This window comes from Aythya ferina (assembly GCF_964211825.1).
Source record: "Aythya ferina genome assembly, chromosome: 3".
NCBI classification, from domain to species: domain Eukaryota; kingdom Metazoa; phylum Chordata; class Aves; order Anseriformes; family Anatidae; genus Aythya; species Aythya ferina.
In genome coordinates, this window is record NC_140298.1 from 114,492,315 (window position 1) to 114,513,703 (window position 21,389).

General features: G+C 41.4%; 1 protein-coding gene across 2 annotated transcripts in view; it reads left to right on the plus strand.

The window, feature by feature from the left end:
* RUNX2 (RUNX family transcription factor 2) overlaps positions 1-21,389 on the plus strand; it is a 155,942-nt gene that overhangs the window by 123,599 nt on the left and 10,954 nt on the right. The gene's annotated exons all lie outside the window — the stretch shown is intronic.

The following is a 21,389-nucleotide window of genomic DNA, read 5'->3' on the forward strand; positions in this document are numbered from 1 at the left end:
TGTCGCAGGGGCAACTTCTTCTAGTGTAATGGCTTTACCCCCTTGGCTTGCTTAAGTGAGAAATAAAATGACAAAATATACTGCACCTAGTTCCAAGTAAGAAAAGGTAGTGTCATTGTCAGGTTTGGTTTAAAAGGGTAGATGTGTTTAAACCTGCAATGACTGTGCTGTCTTCACTGCTGACACCAGGCACCGTCTAAAATACTTGCTCATGTTGGCACCTCTCAAAAGATCAGGTTATCTTTATTGCTGTAATACCATATTGCTAAGAAATTAAAGCAGAAAATGTTTTCCTAGCACAACTTCGTCGTGGGCTGTCATTCCCATCCATGTATTACAGGATTGCAGCAGGAGGAGGAGATGGTGCACAACGCAATGGAAGCGCGTGTGGTCTGCGCTATGGGCATGGTGAAGCACGTCTTTAATAGCAAGGATCAATTCCCCAAGTCCTGGGCAGTTAGCAGCTATTTAATACTTCAAAACAATTCTGCAATAGCTTAGGACAGAAAGTGAAATTTATTACCCTATTAGATTAAATGGCATGGGGATATAAAGTACTTAAAGTAATATAAATAAATGTAAGCACACAACTGGAAGTGCATCAGACTTAACGCCTTTTTTTTTTTTACCCAAGCAGTTTCAATATTTAAAATTATTATACAAAAACAACTCCTTTTTTTTTTTTTTTAATTATTATTATTGCTCAGCACTGTGAACAAAGGAAATATTTAAAGATAAAAATTATTCTTTGATTATTAAACAATTGTACCCAGCCCAGCAGTGCTGAGCTACCAGCTGCACCATGCTGGGGCACACAAGAGCTCAGCTCAGGCCCAGGAGGACGAATACGACCTCCTACCTGCGTGGGATAAAAATTTCCAATGAGATGTAAGTAGCTTGGCACACCCAAGAGCAGCCGGTTTATGGGATCTGATACGATCACAGCACACGATCTGCAAAGGGGCAGATCCTCCGACAAGGAGCACCTGAGCACTGTGGCAGAAGCAATGGTTCGTTGGAGCAGTGCGTGCGGGATGCAGGAATCTGATCTGCTGCAGGGGACCTTTGTGATAAGTTATCTGTTTATTTTGCAAATACTGTGCTAAAATTCATTATGTTCCCTCTAGTCTATGCAGCTCTGTGCACAGCAGTTCTCCGGTTTTAGTTAAGAAATTCTCTGCTTTTGTTTGACTGAAGTCATATTCTCTATAGCTCATATTTTTATTACCCCCTTTTCAGCCTTATGCTCTGCTGTCTTGCTCTTTTGCTTTCTGTTCAGACTTGTTTATTATAGACATAATTATAATATCTGAGCAATGAAATGTAAGTTGACAGGATTGCTCAAACTGCTATTTTTAATTAAAAAAAAAAAAAAAAAAAAAAAAAAAACACCAAAGATTTCAATATTTTTCCCCTCTATTTCCTCCTTATATCCTCTATCTTCCATTTACCATAGCTGTTCAAAACTGAACTCCCAGTGCTTTGGTAACCTCATTAACCAATTCCTTTAAAATTTATCAGTGTATTCAACTTAAGGCTAAAAATGTGTGTATAGTCAATAAATACTTTTATATTCTTTTAAAAGGCTTTTTTTTTTTTTTTTTTTTTCTGCCAGCTGCCATGATAAAGTCTAGCTCTGTAATTCTAATTCTACCTAATTCCAAGTTTCTTTATTTCATTTGCATTGTTAAAGGGTTTCTGGAGTACAAATGGGATTTGGGGTACTGAATTTGCTACAGGAGCAAGTTTGGATATTCAGAGCAAAGCAACTGCTTGCTGTCATTTTCTTTTTCTACTGCGTTTAAAGAAATGGGATTTTGTGGATATATTTCTTAGTTAACCAGGATTACACTCAAGAAACACAAAAGTTTCTTCTCCTAATAGAAGCATCTCTGCAGGAGCCCAGATTATTGACTAACTAGTCAGGCCAGAGCAGCCATCCTATTTCACATGTGTTGCCTCTGGATGTGATTTTCTCATTGGCTTAATCGCTGTTGTTCCCACTGAATTCGGACTTCTGGGAGCTCATTATTCCACAGATGAGTCTGAGACACTTCCACTGTGAGCCAGGGAATCCACAGTTCTCACAACTCTACCAAACAGTCTGAAAAGCTATTATGGGCTATGCTTTGGGGATTAAAACTGATTTACATTATTGAAGGTTTGGTAGTAACTCCTAAAACCAGGGCAGAGGAAGCACACTGAGATTATTCCAGCTTTTCTTGCTGAGGGACAGCTCCACCTCTCCCAGCAGTGTGGTGGGAGATGCTGACCACCACCTGAGACAGGACCTTGAGCTTGTTGGACTTCAGATCTTCAATTCAGAGTGGCAATGCCAACAAGCTCTACGTGCCTCAAGTCCATACAAATATGTGGGGAATATGTTGTTTTCCCAAAGCAGAATCCTGGTTGAAAAGAACCTTTCCTACCTTTCTGCCAGCCTCCTTCTCAGCGGAGAAGCTCGGAAATGGTAGAAGTCCCCAGGTAATTGCCTGCTGCAGCCTGGGATTTTTTGATTTTCAGCTTCACCAGCATCCCTCATTGCAGTGAGCAGAGTGGCAGCACTCCTTTGAACTTCTTTGATTTTAGTTAATGTCTGAAAATGTGATCTTTTCTTACCAGAAATAATGATGTGGGAACAGACGGTATCTCTCTTCAGCTGGTGACTTTTATCCCTGTTGTGTATTGGCTGGTGGAGCAACCGTTGGGATAATTTATGGTTCCTTCCTCAAGTATGTGGTCCCTAGTTCCAGACCAGAGTACATCAGGGAAAACTCTGCTACAGGACACAGTAGGATGCAGAGAAGGATTGCGTTTCTCTCTACCAGTCCATTTGGCTTCATCGGTAAGGAGTAGGTTTGAGTGATATCATCATCCAGCCCTTGTCCCACCTTTTCCTGCCACTGCCATTTGACATTTCTTCCTTTCTGTCCTTACCCAGAGTTAGCAGTGTAATTCAAACAGAACAGCTTTAGTTTGCAAAATCTGTTTGCCAGTGATAAATGGTGCACATGATGGATGGCTGTGGTCTTGAAGATGATGGAGGGTGAACAGCAGGGTGCTGCATGGATTTGTGCTAGCAGCAACATTATTTAATACTTTTATTAATGGTCTGGAAGGAGGTGTAACCAAGTACATTAACTAGGTCTGCACACGACACTGTGCTGGAAAGAACTGTAAACCAAGTGAAGACAGAGAAATAACACTAATGGAACCAGAGGTTAGAAATATGAGCAGGAAACAGAATGAGATTCTGTCTGGAAAAAGGCAAACTAATAAATCTGGGAATAATAATCCAAAACACAGATATTTAATAGGAGAGTGAGAGATCTGAAAAAACAGTAATGTTCTAAAAGAGCTAGTAATGATGGTTATGGGTGACTAGGAAATGGTTGTACAATGGGAAATGATGGAAAAATGCAATTTTGGTTTATAGAGTAAGATTCAAACCTGGCACAACAGCTTATCCCTCCTTGTGGGTATGAATTATACAATACTTTGAGCCCTTACCTCCAAGCTCTATCTGTGGGTAGAAACCCACAAGTAGAAAAATGTCTACTCTTCATAGAAACACAGGTCTGCAGTGCATCTACTGGTCCATTGAGTCCCTCTCTGCTCAGCCCCACACACCCCTGTGAGGAGGGTGAAACAGAGGCTGGCTTCCCTGATGGCAGTTTTGAGGACTGGTGCTTTCAAAATCAAGAGCAGAAAGATGTTAAGGAGGAGAAGTTAATTCCAATAAAATGGTATGAATAGATAAGGAGATGAAGGATGGAGCTTTTACACAGAATAATACAGACAAGAATGAATGTTTGATAGGACCATTACCTCTCACTCAATGCAGGCAGTCTGTAGGTGCAATTTTCTGACCCTTGTAGTATTTGCATGAGTTAATTCCATGGCATAATTTGAAATCAACATGACATGTGGAAATGGATATTTGCCAAAGGAGGATTTAGCAACCCTGTAGGAATCCGCAGGTGTGAGCTGTTGGACCCATGGGGAAGGGATGTTGCAGAAAGCCCTCACTGAGATTGTGAGAGCCATGTGAGCAGCAGGGTCACTGCCTGCTGTGCTTGGTAAAAGCTCCATGCTGGGCAGCCGGTGCTCTGGCAATGGGAATGAAGTTATTTAAAGTGGTAACTTGTTCTTGGTATCGATTATAAGATGGATAAGATTGAGTGCAATATGTCTGCTCAGCGTTGTTGCAATTTTTTATTTAATTGTTTGTTTTACATGCTGATTATTAAGCAAAATGCAAGAATAAGAGGGAGGTTACATTTCACTTTCAACAGCAGTAACATACCCTCATGAATCTCTTTGCCATCCTGAGAATTGAAAAAAAAATGAGGAAAATATCAGAAGACAAGTCTATGTTGACCCAAAGGAGAGAAACAGAAGGGTCACGCTGCAACATTTCCCAAAATACATTGATATATCTTCACCAACTCAGACTAAATGTCCTTTACGTGCTGTGAGGTGCTAGTCATCCTGTAAAGCAGCAGAAGCCCCACTGCAGGGAATTGCTCCCACATTACATGAGTAAAATAAGTCTGTCTAACCCCACGTATGTATCATCTGCTTAGTCATGGAGTGGAAATGCAGCTACCTCTGGGGTGGAATAGAAAAACCACCCTGTGTGAGCTTCCCCGCAATGTTAGGTCTCCAGGCTGGAGCTTTTCATTGCCCTGCTCACAAACCCATTATTAAAAATATTAAGTTATAAGGAGCTGTGTTTGTGTCAAAGGGCAACTACTTGTACAGGAAAACCTTTGTTAGAATATTTTCCTTCAGTCAAATATCTTTATTCCTAGAAGTTCTCTGATACAGATATTAAACAATGCTGTTTGTAGTAACATCATAATTCTAGGAAATATGTATGGCACTGTATGAAACACCTGGATATATCATATGTTATGAGTTTTGATTACTATTTCAGTCTGTTGTAGACAAGAAGGCCAGCTAGAAGCAAGCAATGTAAATGGTCCAGTTTTGGAGCTTAGTTGTTAAAATAATCCCTTATCCAGTTATCCGTGGGTGATCATTCAAAAAGGAAAAAAATGTCTAAATGAGAAGGTGAAATCTAAGAGAAAAGTGAGCTGGACCTTCTGGTATCCTCCTGGCATGAATGGAGAGGTTGATGTGATTGGCAGGGCTGGGTTTGTAGCTCAGATACGGGAACCACTAACCCCTGGTAAACCTCCTGAGACCCAGCTGATCCTCACCGTGTCGCACAGGTCAGCAGTGTCAGACTGGAAGCCAGGAAGTTGCAGGATAAGAAAAACTTGAACCATATCCGTAAAATAACAAAAGCCTGCTTTGGGGATTTCTCCAGAGAAGTCCAAAAAAAGGATATTTATGAAGTATGGCTGTTTTTTTGTGGCTGGGGCTCTGAGCCTGGTCAGACCCAGGAACATGAGCATCCTCATGTAGAGTGAAGCCAGCCATGCAGTCTGGGGCTCCCTGTCTGTGCTGCAGCCCATGGGAACCAAAGGCAATCGGTACGTTCCCTAAGTTCTCAGAGCATTGCAGGACTGTTAAGTGCATGTAATTACTCGTGAGCATGTATTTTCAGGATCAAGGCTTAGCTTTTTAGCTACTGGGCATTCCTCCTCATTCATATTCTTATTAAAAGCAATGATTTTATTAAAGTAGCATCTTGGCACCTGTTGTACTAGACATCTACAATTACCTGACCACGGTGCAGTCCTATATGGGGAAAGACCCTGGTGTGCACCAGCCACCTCCCTGTCCCAGCCCTGCCCAGGAGGCAGGCGGGGCTGTTTTGGCTGGTCCCCAGTATGGTAAAGTGGGGTACCAGTATGCAACCATGCATTTACTTTTCAGTATAAGTATTCTACAGAAAAAAAATAAAGAAAAAAAAAAATCCAAGCCCCAAGCTTTTAACCACAAGTGAGGCTGAGGCACACAGTGTAGATGTTTCCTACAAAACATGAAAACTACACAAAACCTGGCTTCTTTTATTAACTATTTCAGGAAAGGTGGGCTGTACCCTCAATGTAGCTATTTCTCCCCACTGGCTCTAAGCCTAAACTAGTAACCCAGGTGCAGGCAGCTACAATGCAAATCTCTGCTCTTCATTGCATTCATCTCGCTGCATATTGGAAGAAGCAAATGAAACATTGTAAGCAGGCAGAAACAGACCCAAAGATCTAGGACAGCTACCTGAGAGGATTATCAGAGGTATCAGGCTGGGGCTGAGAACATTAACTCAGCTCACCCACGCCTTGCTTAAGCAAGCCCCAAACTGTCAATGTTGTGCTGTTTTTATGGAAAAATGACTCTTGCTTGGATATTTCAGAGCAAAGAGATGGAAGGTGGCAGAAAAGGGGAAAGTCAGGTAGTTTTATAATGCTGGAGAGCTGGAGGGTGGAGGTGACTTCTAAATACTTCTAAAATTGTTCACGGTTGTCAGAGCAGAGCAGGGAATCTTACAATGTGCTAAAATGTATAATAATTAGTGGCTGCTGCATTGATTTAACTCAGCTCCTTGCTCCTGCTGTACATCAGCACAGTAGCCTTCCCACATCATGCAGCCTGACACAAATTTCCATGCGTGCCCAGCTAGTAACTGGGCATCCACCACTGGCTGTGCCCAGCAAGCCGTATGGCTGCAGCGTGGGTTTTTGGGGAGAAAAAAAATCTCTGGTAACCATTAGTGTAAAAATAACCTCCAAAAGTTTGTCTTGCAAGTCTCTGCCTGCACTCTGGCTCCTGCCAGTGTCCAAAACAAATGTGTTTTCTTGACCCTGGGTTGTACAATTCACCTCCTGGAACTCAGAAAAATTCAGCAGCTAACTCTAAAATCAATATAGTTACAGCTTGAAAGTAGGAAAATTCTGGCCAAAATCAATTGGCTTTGGCTAAACAATATTGCAAGTTGAGAGAGCAGAATTTGGCCCCGATCAGAAGTGCTGAAGTCCAATCTCAGGGACCACCGAAATACTCATTTCTCAAAGCAGGACTCAGTTTTCCCCCATATTCCCAGATGTAGCAGCTGGCTTGCAAAACTGTTCGGCATCAGAGCACGTATGCAGCCCATATATGATCCACACCCAGGTCATGCAGGTTAGAGAAAGCCAGGACTGATTGTCTACTGCCCCCAGCAGCTGCAGGGAAAAATAACATCTGCACCGACAGCTCCGAGCTGGTGGCCGTGCTTCACGAGAACTTTGCTGATGTGACCTGTTGCTCAGCTTGAGAGGGATCAGAGAATAAGAGCCTGCTGGGGAAAAGAAATCTGAGTGCAAGGTTTGAGTTTGAAAGCTCACATGTTCACTTTAAAAAGTTTCCCTTCCACTCCTCGTTTTGATTCGCGAGCACGGCGGAGTCACCTCGTGCTTCCTGCGGAGATGACTGTGTAGGGAAGGACCTTTGTAGCTTGCCATCAAAGCAGCAGACAGACAGCTGGGGAACATCCACATCTGGGTGTGCTGGTGTTTATTGCATGTTGCATTCCATATAAATTCCATATGGAGTCAAAATCATTTTGGACTTGGTACCTCCTCCGAGCCAATAGCTTAATTAGGAGTGTTTTGTTTTGTTGTTTTCTGAAAGGAGAGCTGCACTCCAAGTGCCTTATTATAGGTTTATGCATTGCCGTGCTCTTAATATCAAAGCTTTCGTTTGGCTCGAGGCTCACTTCCCCGTGGGGGAAGGGTTGCTGTGCAACTGTAGTGAGTTACACAATATTTCTCCAACAGAAGAGCAAAGAGCGTGAGTTGGAGACTGTTGTGATAATGCATGAGAGGAAGTCAAAAGCAAGTCCGTGCGGTAAAGAGAGCCTACAAGCGAGATAATACAAAGCCTCATACAGATTGCAGTCTGATGGCTGGTTCCTGTAAAGCAAGAAACGGAAAATCAGATAAAATAGAAACATTCACGAGATGTCCATTTACAGTTACAAAATGGCCACTTTGACAATACAACTGTTGGCGATTGGAGTCCAGTGGCCATTGGTTTGGAATAATCGTGTGCCCCCGAGTAGCACTGAGAGGTCATACTGCACATAGTCAGAGCTCAGTCCAGAAATGATGGTAACCTGAGTAAATAAAAATGATGAAGAAATCAGTATTTTTGCTGTCCAGGCTGAAGATAATAGAGGTTGTTTGGCTCGTTCTTGGTTATGTAAACCTGTGACATAAATCCAACCTGTCCTAGTCTCAGCCCAATATATCATCCTTCTCTGGGAAGTGAGGGTAACTACCTGGAGAAGGTTCTTGACTGTAGTTTTTAATTAGACAGTACAACGTATTTTTTTTCAAAGGAAGTAACAATCCATTTGCAAAGGTTTCTCCTATTAACTCACAGCATTTTCCCCCTTACTAATACAATGAGGCTGACACCAAGTTCCTCCTTGTTTTTGATCTGATGTTACTCATGCTAATTGGGGATATAGTAAATGTTGTTAGAAATGATTATTTGCATGAAATAGTCAAAACAATCAAACATGAGTGATGGAAAAAATCTCCCCTTTCTCTCTCGCTCTCTGGACACCTCTACAGGAATCCTGTACCTATCCTGTACCTACACACATCTCTGCCTTTGTTCTGTAGAACAGAAATGGGATCCAAGAAAGTCTTTCAAAATAAGCAAACATCCCCCACCAAAAAATAAAAAATAAAAAATATAAATGAATAAAAATACAGTGCTGAGATTATTGATTGTGTTCTCATTAAAATGTGCCATGCACCCTTTCTGCACCACACATTTACTTACAACCATCTTCACCAGAATGGAAAATCTGAGAAGCAATTTTCTGTGGGGACTTAAGAATGCAGGATGGAAACCTCCAAACTGCGTGGTCTGTAAGGAGCAGTCATGCATTGAACTAAAACTATACCCAATATTGTAGTATCTTGCTGATAGATGACATAAAACAAATTTGTTACTTAGAGAGGCATGTTGATTGGCTTCACACTGGGCGTGAATGAAGAGAGACATCTAGACTCTCTTTTATCCAGATGGAATTCCTAAGTCAATCAAATAAACATAATAATAATAAGGTTAATCTGGTCTTTACTCATTCAACAGAGAAAAACAGAGATGTGGATCCAATTACATAAATATTGTAAAATCAGTTTGCATTTATCTCTTTCCACATCTCCTTGGTACAGTCCTGGTTCAGCATGCTTAACACAGTCCTTTTTGGTCTGAATGATTTAATTCTGGGTCTAAAACCATTCAAGATTTCTTTGAACAAGAAAATCTTGTTTTCTTTGGAGCATTTTGAAGTAGACATAATTACAGTGTTGCAAATGTGATGCTCTGCTTAAGGAGCTGTCAGCATTTCCATATTAAACCTCTATTTTGGGGGGTTAACAGAATTGCCAGAAAAAAAAAAAAAAAAAAGAAAAAGAAAAAAAAAAGAAAGAAAAAAAGAAAGAAAGAAAAAAAAGAGAGAAGAAAAAAAAAGAGTGAAAAGAGGGGTCCATTACTGCCTGAAACTTCATGTTTAGGTTTTTTAGTTCAGGAGGGAGGTTTCAAAATCAAATTGTGCAAAATTGTTTTGCACTGTAGGCTTGCAAAACTGTTCATGTCACTTTTTTTTTAATGCTTTTTTATTTATTTATTTATTTTAGGAAAAAAAAACAGCCCACAATAAAGCCCACTTACTTTGCTTGCTTCTACTGTACACTGCTCTTCAAAGTTAATGTCATTTCCATATCCATACAATACCCCCAATGTAATATGCCTTAGAGGCAGCATAGATTGAATAAGTGACTTGGAGCCAGGGACTCCCAAGTTTATAATTTAGCCACTGACTCACTGTGTGGCCTCAGGCAAACCACGTAACTTGTATGTCCTCATCTATGGTATGGTCTCAATTTTCCATTGTGTTGCACAACATGTAAGGAGCTCTGCTCATGTTCAATAGGAGCTTAACCCGATGGTGAGTGGGTTACAGGATGCTTGTAGAAGATTTGAGACTTACGCAGCTCCCACTTGGCAGGTTTTGTCTATTTGCTTCAATCTGTAGGAGGTTAGTCTTCACTGAGTTGCTCCAGGTGGGCATTTGGTGGAAGCATCTCCATCTGCAATTTCTGAGTCATGGTAAGCATTCTGTCTCAGTGCTGGCACTGAAATAATTTTCTTCCAAAACTTGAGCAGAAGAACTGAGAGATTGTTTTGGCTGAATGTGTAGGCTGCTACACACTGCACCTGCTGGAAATTCAGCAAATGTTGACCATTTCTGTACATCTGCAGCTTTCCTTAGGTCTTCATGCCATGTCCCTTCATGTCTGAGATTTTCCTCTACCGTAAAGCCTTTGCATACAGAGGAGAGCTCCAAACTCCTGTTTTTTCTTCTTCTTGTCACATAGAGGGCACGGACAGCTTGTGTAGACAGTGGGTGATGGATAGAGAGACTTTTTCCTGAAGAACAGTAATCCCTAAGAAATATTTTTTTTCAGCATTTAACCAGGACTGGAAAAGGCCCCTTCACAGTAAGTACTGACATGGTGCAGACCTCTATGACTGACACCACATTTGTGGGATCGTGAGAGTAGAACTATAAAATTAGAAAAGACCATTTTGGTCACCACTTCCAGTCGTTCATATTGCAGGCAAATGTGCACTGGTGGTAAGTTCATATGTGTCTGCAGAAAGGTCCCAGGCCACAACATATCCCAGCTTCCAACCCTTATAGCCATCTGCAGACTTGTAATAAAAGACCTAGCATTGCAGCTGGGATGTGTCACGGAAGGAGAACAAGAAAGATTCGATGGGCTGCCAGCGACCTGGGCCAAGAACAGGGCAGACACAGTGAGACTGGACAGATCTAGACGGGCAGCAGCTTACAGACAGACTTCTCCTCTCCTAAGGGACCTTTGTTCAGCCAGAGACAATCACAAAAAACAATGTGGCTTCAAAAAAACACCCCCTTTCTTCTTCACCCCATGTCTACACAAGCTGCCAATATCTGGTCACTTTTTGACCTCATGGAAACATTTGTCTTTTACAACATCTTGCAGCGTGAGCCCTGCAGATTGACTGCACATTTTATGAAGATGCATGTCTCTGTTTTTCTTTTCTTCTTCTTGAATCTGCCACTTAACAGAGGTCCTCTAATGTCCTCAGTCTTTTCCATATCACCCACATAGCAGTGCTCATGTGGTGTTAGTTTCCTACCTGTGGAATGGGAATGACAGCATATAATGTCTTCTAGTATATATAGGATAGAAACATAGGAAAACATAGGAAACATAGGAAATGATCCAGTATTCCCTCACAGTTAACAGAATAGTTCTGTGTACCTGAGAAGATGCCACTAGCACAAAGATGAGTGTCCTGCCTTTAAACATTCATTTCCATCCTTATATTTTCCTAAACTAGAAACTGTTACAAACGTTTTATAAAACATGATGCTTACAGAAACAAAATGTTTATTGTTAGTGTGAGGGAAAAACATATATATATATATAATATAAAGGAAAGGAAAGGAAAGGAAAGGAAAGGAAAGGAAAGGAAAGGAAAGGAAAGGAAAGGAAAGGAAAGGAAAGGAAAGGAAAGGAAAGGAAAGGAAAGGAAAGGAAAGGAAAGGAAAGGAAAGGAAAGGAAAGGAAAGGAAAGGAAAGGAAAGGAAAGGAAAGGAAAGGAAAGGAAAGGAAAGGAAAGGAAAGGAAAGGAAAGGAAAGGAAAGGAAAGGAAAGGAAAGGAAAGGAGAAAAGAAAAGAAAAGAAAAGAAAAGAAAAGAAAAGAAAAGAAAAGAAAAGAAAAGAAAAGAAAAGAAAAGAAAAGAAAAGAAAAGAAAAGAAAAGAAAAGAAAAAAGAAATTGTTTGTTTGCTTGGGCTGTTTCAATTTTAAGCTGTATTTTCAGAAAATGCCTATTCACCTTTTCCAGGTTATTTGCTTATGGCTTTCATATCTTATTGATTGGACTTGCTTGCTGGAGTGAATCTCCATTGTTTCATAACAGATATGAAGCTCACAGAATGTACACATAATGTTAAAGTAGATTCATGTCAAACTGGCTTGACCTACAGAAATTTTAATTTGTTTAGACCTGACCTGAATGTTATTTAGATCATATGAACTCAAAGTTAAATACTTTCCATCAGTTTCTCCTAATGGAAAATTGAAACATTTCAGGAAAATCTAGCTTTCCTAAGAGCAGCACTGTTTTTGTACAAAACAATTTGGTATTTAAAAACAAACAAGTAAATGACAACAAAACAAGAAAACAACAACCACAAAAAAACACCAAGATGGGAAGTTTCTGAGCAGCTGTACTTGCCTATTCTCCTGACTTGATATGAATGCCGTGGAGCTATGCTACTAAATCAAAATGCCATTTTGATCCATGGGAAACAATGAAGTTTTAATTGAGTATTACATGAATAAAGATGTTTTTCTTCTGCTAACTAGTCAATATTAGCCAGTCTGCCAGCAAGTCTAATAAGGTGTGAGACAAGCCACATAAAATTAGAATGCTTTACCAAAATCAGAGTGGGTGATAACCTTAACAAGTAATACCTATAAGGCAGGAGACTGATAAAAACAAAAGTCATCCTCCTTTCTGCTGGAAAACATGTTCAGTTGATACCATGCACCAGATTGTATAGTAGTTTATGGGATTTGCAAGCCCTACTTGGTAAAACAGTACAGCTTGAGATCTCTGGACAGAAAAATATTTGAAGGACCTGGGAAGAGCAGCCTCAGACATTCAGGAACAGTTCTCTGGACACCTTGTTGGGGTAGGTAAATGGTGATATATTTTGATTGTCCAAGTCAAAGGCAGAGGCAGGAGGCTGGGGAGGTTTGTAAATTAATTCATTGTTGGTTTGGAGGAAGAAGACTTTACTCTTATACTTAATGCATGGATGTAATATTAAAAAGAGCTGAATGTCTATAAAGCTTAGATATTGACTTTCTGAAGTATTAGCTGATTGGTCTCTTAAAGGTGACTGCAAGATTTCTGTAGGGGCTTTCATGGAAGATTTCTGCGGTGTCACTAGTGCTGAAAAGACTTTTCAAACATGGCATTTTTTTTACCTTTTGCCAAAGGCATTTCCGAAGAGGATCCCAAACCTTTCCCTAAAACCCTTCTTGCCCATAATTAAATTCCAAGCTTCCCTCCTGTAGAGATGGAGACATCAATGTGCCAGTGCTGCCAGCATTTTAGGGAACCAGCTGGCAGATGATGATGGTACTGGAAGAAATGATTTTTCACCACCACTGCTCCATGGTTCTGCCTTTGCATTATGGCTGAATCCAACCAACACAATGGCATCAAGGAATTGAAGCACTGCTGGACCAGGGCTTCACTGATGGGTATGGGTGTCACCAAGCCACCTGGCCTGCTCTGAAAAAGAAGACTTTCTCTTTAATAACAGATGGTGGTGGTGAGACATGAAAATTAGGACATATTTTCATTTGATATTGGAATATCATGAGCATCAGTTATTTTGGGAAGGAGTCCAAAGAATACTTGGAGAGAGTCTAAAACTGCAGATGAATCCACAGGTTTATTTTATTGGGTGATTTCAGTTCTGCCAAATATTTGTAGTGTAAAGAAATCATAAAAATTGCTGGTGGTCCTCGCCTGGCGGGTACTTCTCACATATTTGAGACAGTTGTATGAACTGTGACAAGAATGTTTGATCTATTAGCTTAAAAACAAATTAGAGTCTTCAAGAGAAATAAATGAAGTATAGATGGTAGAAATACATTTCTCTTATCTTAGGGAGACCAGGAATTTTTGCCCCCAGGCTTTATTTGCATTTAATTATCGCAGCTTGGATTTCCTCTACTGCATGCATGGAGGTTTAGTCTGCCTCATTCCATCCTCTGTTCTGAAATAACATTAGTACCTGTTAATGATTATCATTGTCAATTATGTATTCTGGTTACATGCACATTATAAGAAATATCAGTTTGTTTCAATAAATCTTCAAAAGGCAGCCTAAACCTGTGCCTTATCTTCTTTCTGCTTTGTAATTTATTTATTTTTATGGCTATGATATATGAAAGACACTGCTTGCTCCCAGGGACTGTGAATGGGTATCTACTCAGCACTTCAATACAGAGTTGACAGGCAGAAAGGGTTTTATTTAACATAGTTTTCCAAATGATCTTAGATGGTCATGTGTCTCAAAGATACACAGAGAAAGAAGTGAGGAATACAGTATACAAGAAAACCTAAACGCATAGTGAACTCATAGATGGTTTAGTGTGAAGTGTACCAAGTTGCTGAGTATCTGATGCTCACAGTATAGCTATTCTTTTTTTTTTTTTTTTTTTTTTAATTATGATTATTATTTGCTAGGATAATAATTTCACTGTAGTCCTGACCTGGCAAAGGACTGGTTCTCTAACTTCTCATTGGCTTGTAGGGAACAAGAGTAGTCCCATATAAAAAAACAAATCTGCATTTTTAAAGGGAATTTTGTTCTGAGGAGTTGTGCAAACTTGATGTTTATGCCATTTGCCCATGCAAATTTTCGGAGTTATTTTCATTCGCTGGACAGGCACTGAAATGTCCACTCCAAAAGGAATACTTTAACCAAGCATTCTTTATGTGGTCTTCAATTAATAAACAGGAATATGCCTTTCTAACCCTGTGGGTAATGATTTTTCTGTTTGCTGCTACTGTATGTAACCTAAATGAATGGGGCATTTATATACTGTCCTTTCATCTGGGATATCAAAGCACTTTATAAATATGGGCCAATTGGTCTGATGTGCAACCACCGAATTGTGGCCTTCTCGGGGGTGGCATGCGGTTGATGTTTTGGCTGGCAAAGCACATTTGAAAATCAGGAACTGTTGGTTTTCTGAGTTGGGCTATGTTTGGAGGTGGGGTGAGACTATACCTGCTCAACACTGGGAAGCAACACCACTGCCTACTTTCCAGCTAGGTAAAGTATGGGCTTTGGCTAAGAGCATGACCAAGGCATCTTCCATTACTGTATCACTAATTTGAATCCAGATTGAGACAATGGCTGTCAAAAATCATTGCCATATGGTAAGCTGGTAAATTGCCACAGGAAAATGAGCTTGGTGGTCCCAGATTAGTTTCATATGGACAGGTGTCTACACCACAAAACCACCATCATAACTGCTGTAGCTGCTGGCTTTCAGAAAGGAGGTCCAGGACTGAAATGCAAGTGAAGATTCTAGAGGTGGGGTCTTGCGAGCAGAGAGATGAAGTTGTTTGCATCTGTTGAGGTGTTTCTTGGCATGTATGTCCACTTCAGTTTCCTGAGCTGTCAGCTAGCTTGTAAGGTGCTCTCTGTCATTATTGTGACAAATGCTTTCTCTCATCTTCATAGAGAAGCCCTATGCCTCCCCTGCTTCTACCCTGTTAAATGACGGTCACGAAAAAATCAGTGGGAAGTGTGTATCAAAGGTATTAAGTTCAGACCACACAAGTGGTCTTTAACTTCTTTAGTATGTCTTGGAAAAGCCTCCAGGAACAGAGGGCTGGAAGAACCTTCTAGGTCACTGATCCCAACCTCCTGCTATTGTAGGCTTTCACTTTGCATAATCCTTTGGAAAAGCTGACTAATCTTCAAAAATGTGGACAATCACAGGAAACCTCATAACCTCTCCATATAAAAAAGGTGGCAAATCTGTTTTGTTCTTCTTTAACATGTTTCATTCAAGACTTGTAATGAGTTTTGCACACATGGAGCTAAAAACTGCCGTACCAGCATGAAGGAAGAATTACTCTTAGATAGGGACAATTTGGGTGACAGCAAAATCATGAGGCAGACAAAGTTCTCAGTGACCTGAGGACTTGTTAGTGTTAGGTCAGAGGTTGGACTTGATGATCTTGAGGTCTCTTCCAACCTAGACAATTCTGTGATTCTGTGACTTTTACTCCAGTACAGATATCCAAGTCTATACAACTAAATTGATAAGACAGGCAAGAATTAAAACTGGAGTACCTGATTCCTCTTTTTACCTACCCTTTAACACTTTCTGGTTATTGGTGCTAAGAGTACAGGTCCATCTTTGTTCAACGTATCTCACAGGGATTTCTTAAAACTTGTTCCTTCAGGGACTGACACCACTCCTACCACAGTGGATAAAATCTGTCTTTCCATAGATTTTACCAGATATTTAAGTTGAATTGTGTTTGCTAGGTGAATCTAATTCAGGACCAGAAGAGGGAATGCCCGCAGTCCTTATCTTTTGTGCAGATGCTGTATTGGCAAAAGTTAATGACTCTGTGCTTGTGAACTTGTCTGCAAAGCATATGGAATTAGCCATGCCTACAAGGAAAAGAAATCCTGGATAATGAGGTGCAGAGGCCAGATGTTGATGCACTGCGATGGATCATCCCCAAAGCTGTGCAATGCTTGGAGTAAGCAACTGGGATGTTTGGATGATTTTATTTGCTTCTATGGAGAAAGAAAGTAAAACAAACAAACAAACAAACAAACACGTGACGAACTGTAGAGTATGTTTTCTCAGGCCATGGTTCTTAGAAGGGCTCATTTCATACAGTATCTCTGCAGCACACATATAAGGAAAACTGTGAATTCAACCAAAATTCACATGCTTTCTCATCTTTTCAGGATAATCTGGCCTTTAGTGGAAAAGCTGCTTGGCAAATAGGTGGTCAGGCTTTCTAGTTTTCTCACAGTGTCTCTCCTCACAGTGCAGCAGGAAGACTGGGGATGAAAAGAACCGACCTACAGAGAGAGTACCAGTGCTCACAATGGTGCTTTCTAGGGTCTGAGTGAGTACTGGACATTGCACTGGATTTTTAGCTTCCCCAGGCAGGCCTGGCTGTAAGTTGGTGTTCCAAAGAGCATTGCCTGTGAATGTTCTTTTGGCCAGCAAGAAGCTGCAGCCCCTGCCCCTGCTGTGCCTGGCACATTAACATGCTTCCGTGCCGCTGTACTTCTCTAAGATCAGGTGCGTTTGCTTTGTGGTGCTCCCCAGCCACTTCTGCTACAAAAATACTTTTCCTTACTGAAATATGGCATGTCAGCAATGAAATACATATGAACCAGGATGTTTCCTATGACAGTTCGCATCTCACCTTTAGCTCAAGATGTTGTTCAGAGAATACTCCCACAGGCTCAGAAAGGGAGCTGTGCTAGATGGTGTGCTCAGCAGGACTGGCAGATCTTACCCCAAAAGTCTAGGTTTCACAGGCATCTGCCATGACTTGGTTATGTATTTTTAAATCACTTTAGTCGGTTTCCTCTTTAAGATTTTTTTTTTTTTCTGTGACAAAAGAAACCCTTTTCTCATCAGAGTTATCTCATTTAGACATAGACACGGAACTTAAGTGTTTTTCCTTTAGGTCAAGTTAGGGTTGCTTGAACTGGGGATGTGTGCTCATTAGGGGGTCCTGAGATGCCGAGGTCTATCTCAGTTCTGGAAAGCTCAGCTTCATGCAGTTTTTTTTTTTTTTTTTTTTTTTTTTCTTACAAGTGGAGCTTCCAAAATCCTGTAGACTCATATATATGTTTTTAAACATGACTGAACTTGGGCTTTGGAGAGCAAGGATAAATACCAAATTTGGGGTTGTCTCTCGACCAAAATTTTGAATGTCCTGAAGATTGCAGTGCTTGGATTTCATTATAAATGACAAAATTCAGGATAATAACAATGTTGGTGTGCACATCTTGGCTGACTCACAGCAACACTCCACATTTGGATTTTTGATTGAGCCCCATCTCTAATTATAATGCCACAAGGACTGGCTGAGAGCAGTGCCTCCATGACGTTGTATGCAATGTGTTGGACTGTACATTTTATTCCAAACCTCTGCTGCTATTACATTGAAAGTATTAGCTGTAGTGTGAGCTATCCGGGGATTATTTGGGCTTTTAGTAATCGTTTCTGAAGGTGTATCCACTTTCATAATGCCCAGAGAAGTTGAGCAACATTTTTTTCTCAGAATGGGCTCTTTGTCTCTATGCCCGTGTCTCCGGTATAATTGACACCTACAGAACAGATGTATAGACGGATGCAGGGTTTTTCTTTCTTTTTGCTTTGGATTCCTTACTGTCTCCCTTCTAAGCTGGGTTAAAGCATGACTTCACTTGTTGACTCATTTATGGACTTCGGCAGCTGCCCCTTGGCTCTTCAACATCGCTGCTTCACCAGTCCGGCGCCCCTCGTGTTCCTGGTGGCATCACAGCTCCTTCTGACTTTGGTCTCCTGATATTCCTGGCCTAGCACAGACTACCCAGCTGGCTGTGTTCCTGGCTTCCTTGTTAACGACAAAATGCTGTCTTTTTACAACTCAGTTTCTTTCCATAAAGTTAATCAAGCAACCCTCCTTTTACAAGGCAGCTGACCTTTTGTTCTTTCCTCCTTCTGGCATGCTTAAAGTTCACAAAGCTGCCAGAATCCCCCTCCCCTTTTTAAGGCAGTCTCGTGAGTAAAAAAAGCAGCTCCTACAGGAATGAGGAGCTTCTTGGCATATAGAGGAACCATCCCCAACAGGGTGCGTGCATTGTGCCCTTAAAAAGCTTCCTCTTTCCATTAAAATACATCATTGGAGACACTGGTGTATTTCTACTAGAGATGAGTCCAAACCATGAGTCTGAGTCCAAACATAGTTAAAGTATGATGTTACTTAGTTGGGAGTCAGAGCTCAATATATGCTTTTTGGCTTGAGCTGGTCTCCTGTTTGCGCAGCGCAACTCAAAGAGCATCGCCGCGCTGTTGGGAAAGCTGCTGACACAAGTAAGAAACCGAGTGGTAAAGGCTTGTCATCAAACTCAACAAACCTGAAGGCAAACTGGAACCTGGCGTCATGAGTAATTGTGACCCCCTGCCCAGCCACATGGAGCAAACTTTCTCCTTTCAATAATCACCAGGTTTTATGAACAACAACAACAATGAAATCATTTGCAGATGAAGTAGAGCAAGATCTCCCTGCCTTCATCTTGTTGGAAAAAAAAGAAAAATCTCCTTCTTTGGACTTAGTCTGCCTGCATCTTTGCTGTGTACTGAGCTGCAAACGGTGGCTTTTCATTTCTTTAATTGACAAACACCATCCCCTAAACATTTCCAGGCACAGTCATTTTCTTTTCTCAGGTTTACTCAGTGGTTCTTACTGAGGTTTGCATTTTTCCATGCATATGCTGAGAATATACGTGCCCCTACAATCTCATCTCTTGTGCTATGAGAAGTTTTGATAATGTAATTCATAAACAACTTCATTTTCTGGGTCTTTCTCTTTTTGCAGCTATCCTGTCTTTGGCTACTTGCTCCTCCCTTTGCAGCCAGCTGCCCTATTTACTAAATACCGCAGAACTTTCTGAACTGTAGCATTTCATTCCATTTGTCTCTCTTCTTAAGGGGCTGATCTGTCTTAAAGAGATTTTTCTCTTTTAAAAATAATTTTGCTGTGGTTTTACAGTCAGCATGTCTTCCCCATTGCCCCCACCCCATCCCCCCCCCCCCCCCAAAAAAAAAAAAAAAAGAAAAAAGAAAACACACACAAAACAAAACCCTGCAGGGCTATTTCTTCTCCTTCTTCCATGATTATGTTGATATAAAGACATTGATGCCAATGAAATTATTCCTTTTTCATGCTGGTATATAAGAGAGGGAGCTCTGTAGGATGGGACATGCTCAACACCTTCTCAAAAGCATGGCCGGGGCCTGGGCCAGAAGGTTATCTCCATCTATCAAAGGGATCTCAAAGTGCTCTTTCATCTTCAATCTCTCAAACAGAGAATACAACCATCTGCTAGCAGGATGCAACTACCCACAGGCTGAAATCTAGCAATGCATTTAACATGGAGGAGAAGGCAAAAGGAGCACAACAGAGCCCTTTAGGAATGTAAGCAAGGAGTATAGTGTCCAGCTGAAATTAGTGTTACTATTTGCTTCGTGGAAACACTTGGGAAGCCCAGCCAAATTCAGGGCTCCAGTCTAGAAGAGCAGCCGCAGTGAGGGCAGTCTCTGTTCCAGGGCGCTTGCAGTCCCAGTGACAAATAACAATCAGACCGCGGGCCAGCAAGAAGTTGAGCCAGGCAGAACTAAAATATCCCTGTTGGAGCGTGGTCCCATGAGACCAGTGTTATGTCTTACCAGAAACAAAGAGAAGAGCACATTTCCAGTCTCAAAGACTTCTCTGTCCCATTAAGGAAAACTCCAGACTACAATTAGAAAAAAAAAAAAAAAAAAAAAAAGGCAAGAAAAAGAGACACAGCCACAGCGTGCCAGTTTGCGTCCTAAATGCAGTTTAAAAAAAAAGAGGGCATGCTCCCAGGAGAAGGCTGCTAGCACCCTTTCAGGCTTGTAGCTCTGGTTACCTTTCTCAGGAGGGTGGGAACATGTCCCCAGAGGGAGATTATCCCTGCCCCAAGCCCAGGGCCCCTGGGTAAATATTGACTCAGAGCGAGGAGAGGCTGAATCACTCCTTCCTGCCCCGCCAAGGTGTCTCCCTCCACCCAGCGGGTGTCCAAGCCCACCCTGCGCAGCCCAAAATATCAGATGGGAGTTGGCACTGGTGGTATTCAAGGGACGCGGACTCCGATGGAGAGACAAGAGTGCCTCTGTTTGTGTAGGGCTGACGTGTTTGTTTGCTCTCCGAGTGGGTGAATGTCTTCTCAAGCCGGTTATTCAGGAGGACATGCAGTAGGAAAGGTGGGCAGGCAAATAGTCAAGGGACTGGGGAGCTCCTAGCACTGTTCTTCCACCCTCATTGTGTGCTTCTCACCCCATTTTTTGACTGCTGGTACACAGCTGATAAAGGCATTGTGCCACCATTAAGAGCAAAGGAAGGGCCTGGTTTCATGAAAACTATGCTCTAAGGTGCATTAAAATGGCAGTGAATTTGTTAGAAAGAGCAGGGAGAAGATCCAGTGCCAGTGGTCCAACTATTGGCGGCTCAGGATTCAGCCATAAGGCATTATGACTATGTGTCATATCCGCAGATCTCTTGAGGTCATAATCAAAGGGTAATAAAGCAAAGTGCGGAGAAGGCTCAGGAGCAAGTGGTGGTGACCACTGGCTGAAGCCGTGAGCAGGTGTCACATTCATTTGGGTGGCTACTGGCTTGTGTAATTGAACAGAATGTAGGGGAAGGCTAAGGCTGTAGTCACAGAACAGGTCTGGGTTTCATTTCAAGTCTGCTGCAGATTTCCTAACTGGGTTCCAGGCTGTAGCACATAAATGACACCTTCCTCCTTCACCGAGCTGCACAAGGCTCAGTGTTGGAAGGTTTCAAAACTGATTGAAGATCTCAGAGAAAAAAAGAACAAAAAGTAGGAACAAAAAACATATGCTATGGACCTCTTTATATATATGGGAAGCGCTGTATTTATATATTTCAAAACTGGGCACTGGGTTACATTTTCATTCCCCAGTACAAAGGCAAATACATTCCAAACAAAGCAATGTTGTTTCAACAAAGCAAGGGTTGAAATCTCTCCAGGGCTTCATT